The sequence below is a fragment of the Lathyrus oleraceus genome, chromosome 1, assembly GCF_024323335.1.
Source record: "Lathyrus oleraceus cultivar Zhongwan6 chromosome 1, CAAS_Psat_ZW6_1.0, whole genome shotgun sequence".
Taxonomy (NCBI): Eukaryota; Viridiplantae; Streptophyta; class Magnoliopsida; order Fabales; family Fabaceae; genus Lathyrus; species Lathyrus oleraceus.
Genome location: NC_066579.1, coordinates 283,184,710 through 283,189,450, shown reverse-complemented (window position 1 = coordinate 283,189,450; position 4,741 = coordinate 283,184,710). Strand labels below are relative to the sequence as shown.

At 38.7% G+C, this 4,741-nt stretch overlaps 1 non-coding gene across 1 annotated transcript; it reads right to left on the bottom strand.

Moving 5' to 3' along the window:
- Window positions 1–3,140: 3,140 nt before the first annotated feature.
- Window positions 3,141–3,247, bottom strand: LOC127116755 (small nucleolar RNA R71). Its single transcript, XR_007801546.1, has one exon. It is a non-coding gene; the product is annotated as a small nucleolar RNA R71 (small nucleolar RNA).
- Between the last annotated feature and the right edge of the window lie 1,494 nt (window positions 3,248–4,741).

Below are 4,741 nucleotides of genomic sequence, written 5' to 3'. Positions count from 1 at the left end.
ATCCATTTGCATTTAAATATAACAGCCCAAATGCATTAATACACTAGCAGCAGCCTAATAACAACAAGTCATGATCACAAGGTTGCATCTCAAATTCATGGCATACATAATAGAGTGAAGATATGCAATGCGATAAAAGCAAATAACACATCAGATCCATAAGAGTGGCAGTACATGCCAAGCATAGTCATACCTAACATTTGCTAACTGACCTCATTTGTAGCAGTGGCATTAGAACCAACAGTTAACAACTGACATTACTAACAACACATTCAACCGGCAACACCTACTAACCTGCAGAGATTAATAAGCATAACAGTAAGAATAATTCCTCATACTTGAACCAAAATTTCCAATTAATAAGAAATTCTGCACTAACAGTTCAAGTAAGACAATGTAATGAGACTTAACATTAACACTAGCTTATAACTGAACTAATTTCATTCTTAATAACATAACACTAAGTCACACTTGTTGCTGCACATGATTTTTGCTTACACATTTCATTCCTCATTTGTTCCACCGAACCTCAAAGTTGCAAGAATTTTCACTGCAGTAAAAACAAAGTAAATTAGCAAGGCAGTAAAAAATTCAACAAATATCCCAAAAGAGAATTAAGACAAAGTTAGAAGAAGAAAGTGTAGGTTTGCATTACCGTTCCAGACCAAACATCAAATAGGGAAAACAAACTGAGCATCCCGAAAGGATTTCGCAGAGATGCCCTTTCGATCTCCATAAGCCAATCTGAAACCCTAGCAAGCTGGGTATAAAACGGGCGAAGCGGAGAGGCGAAAGGAGGCAAGCACGAAAACCCTAATTTTCCAAACGGCTGAAAACTGATCACACTAAAATTTACGTATTTTCGACTCCGATTTCACATGCATTCTAGTTGTTTTATTGCCATTTTGTTGTGTTATTACTGTGTTTTCCTTTGTTTTCAGGTTTTTACTTTAATCGGAGCCCCGATCGAGAAAAGGAGCAAAAAAGAGCCAAAAACCCTAAAAATCAGCATTTTGCTCTTATGGCCTACCCAATGGAGGGCGCCACAGACCAAGCCATGACGTATCAAATTCAACTTCCATCAACTCCCATGTTTTCCCACTACTTCCACTAAGGCGCCCCATATTGTGCTTGTGGCGGGCGCCACAAGAGGAAAAACGGTTCCCTCATATTTTCAAGTGAAGGGCATCCAAGTCATTTCCATCTTTTTACTTGCTTATAAATAGAAACGCGAATTCACTTTTACAACCATCCAAACTTAGAGCAGACGAAGATCCAAACTTAGAGCAGACGAAGATCCAAACTTAGAGCAGAGGCAAACTCAGAGCAACTTTGTTTCACTTAGGCATATATTCAGTATTTTATAGTGGTAATCGCTTCGCATTGGAGTGTTACCACAATTGTGTAATCAAGTCTGTGATAGAGTCTGTAATCGAGTTTGGAGTACTTTGGAAGGAAGTTAATCCCGCCGCCATTTTCTTTTCCGCATTGCAATTTACTCAGCCCTCCGATTGGAGCAGGTTTTTATTACTCGCCCTTACTTTATTTATTTCCCGCACTCGCTTTTACTTTATTTATTTCCCGCACTCGCTTTTACTTTATTTATTTCCCGCACTCTCTTTTACTTTATTTATTTCCCGCACTCGCCTTTACTTTATTTATTTCCCGCACTCGCCTTTACTTTATTTATTTCCCGCACTCGCTTTTACTTTATTTATTTCTCGCACTCGCTTTAAATTATTTACTTTCTGCACTCGCACTACTTTTATTTATTTTAATGCACTTTTACTTTACCATGTCTAGCTAAATTTATAAGGCTAGAATGTAAGGATCGTAATTGAACCGATAATCCGTACAATTGTTCGTAGAAACACTTAAGAGCTATTTTAACTTTCAAATTAAGTTTTCCCGCATTTCAATTCCGTTGGGTAAGATCGAAAGCCGTCCAACGTCCTTTTAAACTTAATTGTTTTTAACTATTTCAAAAACAGCGAAAGCGCTTTGTTTAGTTCATTAGGAGATTTTAACATTAAGAAGAAAAGAGATTTTAAAACTATTTTCGGACGCGTTTATAAGTTTAGAGTCTGGTTCGTAAGAACCTCTTTTGGTTAAGAAATCCAGGTTATAATACTTTTCAACTTAGTCAAGATACTATATTTCTTAAAAATAGGTTTACTACTCTAACGCAATGCACACCTTTTTATAAGTGACAATAAGAGGGTTTTATTAGGGAGTACAACTCGGTTCTGAATACGCGAAAGCGACAGTTCCTGTTAAATTAGTTCTTTTTAAAGTAGGAAACACTGCCCATAAGTAGCTCTATTAGCAAGTACTTGGATTATCAATTAATTACGTGAATTACATTCGACCCTGTCTTTATTAATTAATCTTTATTCAACACTTTACTTTTCATTGCACACTACAAAAACACCTATTTTGATTGCCTTTGATAAACACCATAACAACAGATAACGATAGATTGACACTTGGTCTCTGTGGATTCGATAATCTTTTATATTACTCTGACGCGTTCGTATACTTGCGAAAAACACACGCATCAAGTTTTTGGCGCCGTTGCCGGGGACCAATTTCGTCAAATTTCATTTTCCTGTTGTTATATCGTTTAGACTTAGGCTATTTCCCGCCGGTCAATGCGAAGAACTCGCAGCACCGAAAGTTTAAGCTTAGTATACCCTCTGGCGGAACCTGAACGTTACGCTCGCGCACGTTTATTCTTTCATAAAATTAAGAGAGCTATGGCCGAAGATCAAAACCAAAAACCTCTTAAAGATTTCGCTCAACCATCTAACGAAGAACCTAGTTCTAGTATAGTAAACCCAATCATACTAGTTAATAATTTTGAACTTAAACCATCCCTATTGTAACTAGTGCAGCAGAGACAATTCGCGGGTCTCGCTACCGAGAACCCTAACCAACATTTAAAAATATTTCTTCAATTAGCAGATACTTTTAAAACCAATGGAGCTTCTCCTGAGGCAATACGTTTAAGATTATTTCCTTTTTCCCTCAGAGATAAAGCTCTATCATGGTTAGATTCCCTTCCACCCAATTCCATTACGACTTGGGATAACCTTAGAAGAGTTTTTCTTGCTAGATATTTTCCCCCGAGTAAGACCGCCGTTCTTCGAAACCATATAACTAGATTTACCCAAAACCAAGGAGAATTGCTGTTCGAAGCTTGAGATAGATATAAAGAGTTGTTACGAGCATGCCCATATCATGGCTTAGAAAATTGGTTAATCATCCAAACCTTCTATAATGGACTTCATTACAACACAAAGATGACCATCGACGCTGCCGCAGGCGGTGCTCTGATGAACAAACCTTATCCTGAAGCTAGTGCCCTCATTGAAGACATGGCTCAAAACCATCAATCATGGGGAGTCGAACGAGCGACGGTTGAGAAGAAGGAAGCCCAAGGAGGAGTGCATGAACTAAGCTCTATAGACATGATGCAAGCTAAGATGGACACATTAGCCCTTAAAGTAGAGCATATGTGCATAAACCCGAATACTGTAGCCGCAGTTTCGTCGGATTGTGAGATATGTGGAACCCAAGGACACCAATCCGCAGAATGCAGTCTGTTAAACGAAACCCACTCCGAGCAAGTGAACTACACCCAAGGGAACCCATATTTGAATACATATAACCTTGGATGGAGGAATCACCCGAACTTCTCCTATAAAAACAATAATCCTATCCAAAACAATGCACCTCCGAGACCTAGTTATCAAGCCCCTAGATCAAATAAACCTATGCAACCTGTGCCACCAAAGCCGAGCCTTGAGAAAATTATGGAAAATTTTATCACCGCTCAAACCCAACAAAACAAGGAGTTCATGAACCAAAACATTCATGTTAACGAATTGATTACTCAGTTAGGAACCAAGGTTGACCAAATAGTTACTCATACCAAAATTCTTGAAACCCAGATCTCTCAGGTAGCTTTAAACCAAGCCCCTCAGACTACACCTGGAGGACAATTCCCTGGACAACCTCAACAAAATCCGAGAGGACAAGCCAATGCCATTACCCTACGAAGTGGGAACGCTTATGATGAGCCACCAAACCCTAGATTAAGTGAACCCGAAACTTCTAAGGAATGTACCAAACCCCCGGACGAAGTAAAGGAACCAGAGGAATCTGAAAACCAGGATGGTCGAGAGAAAGGAGAAGAACCTAAAGATAAAATTTACATACCGCCCCCGCCATATAAACCACCTATACCATATCCACAAAGACTCAAACAAACCCAGATCAATAAACAGTATCAAAAATTTATTAAAGTTATAGAAAAATTTCATGTAGAAATCCCTTTCACAGAAGCCATCACCCAAATACCTTCTTATGCAAAGTTTCTGAAAGACATCCTTACCAACAAACGTAGACTTGACGATCCGAAGCCTTTGGAATGTAATGCTATTTCCGAGGACAAATTAGCAAAGAAAGATAAAGATCCTGGAAATTTCTCCATTCCTTGCCTTTTGGGTAATCATGTCATCTAAAGAGCTTTTTCTAGACTTAGGAGCTAGTGTGAGCTTAATGCCTCTAGCAGTTTGTGAGAGATTAAACTTAGGAGAATTACAACCCACTAAGATGTCACTTCAGTTAGCCGATAGATCTGTCAAATATCCGATAGGAATTTTAGAAGATGTCCCTGTTAGGATAGGTGAACTATTTATCCCTACTGATTTTGTCGTCATGGACATCAAAGAGGACA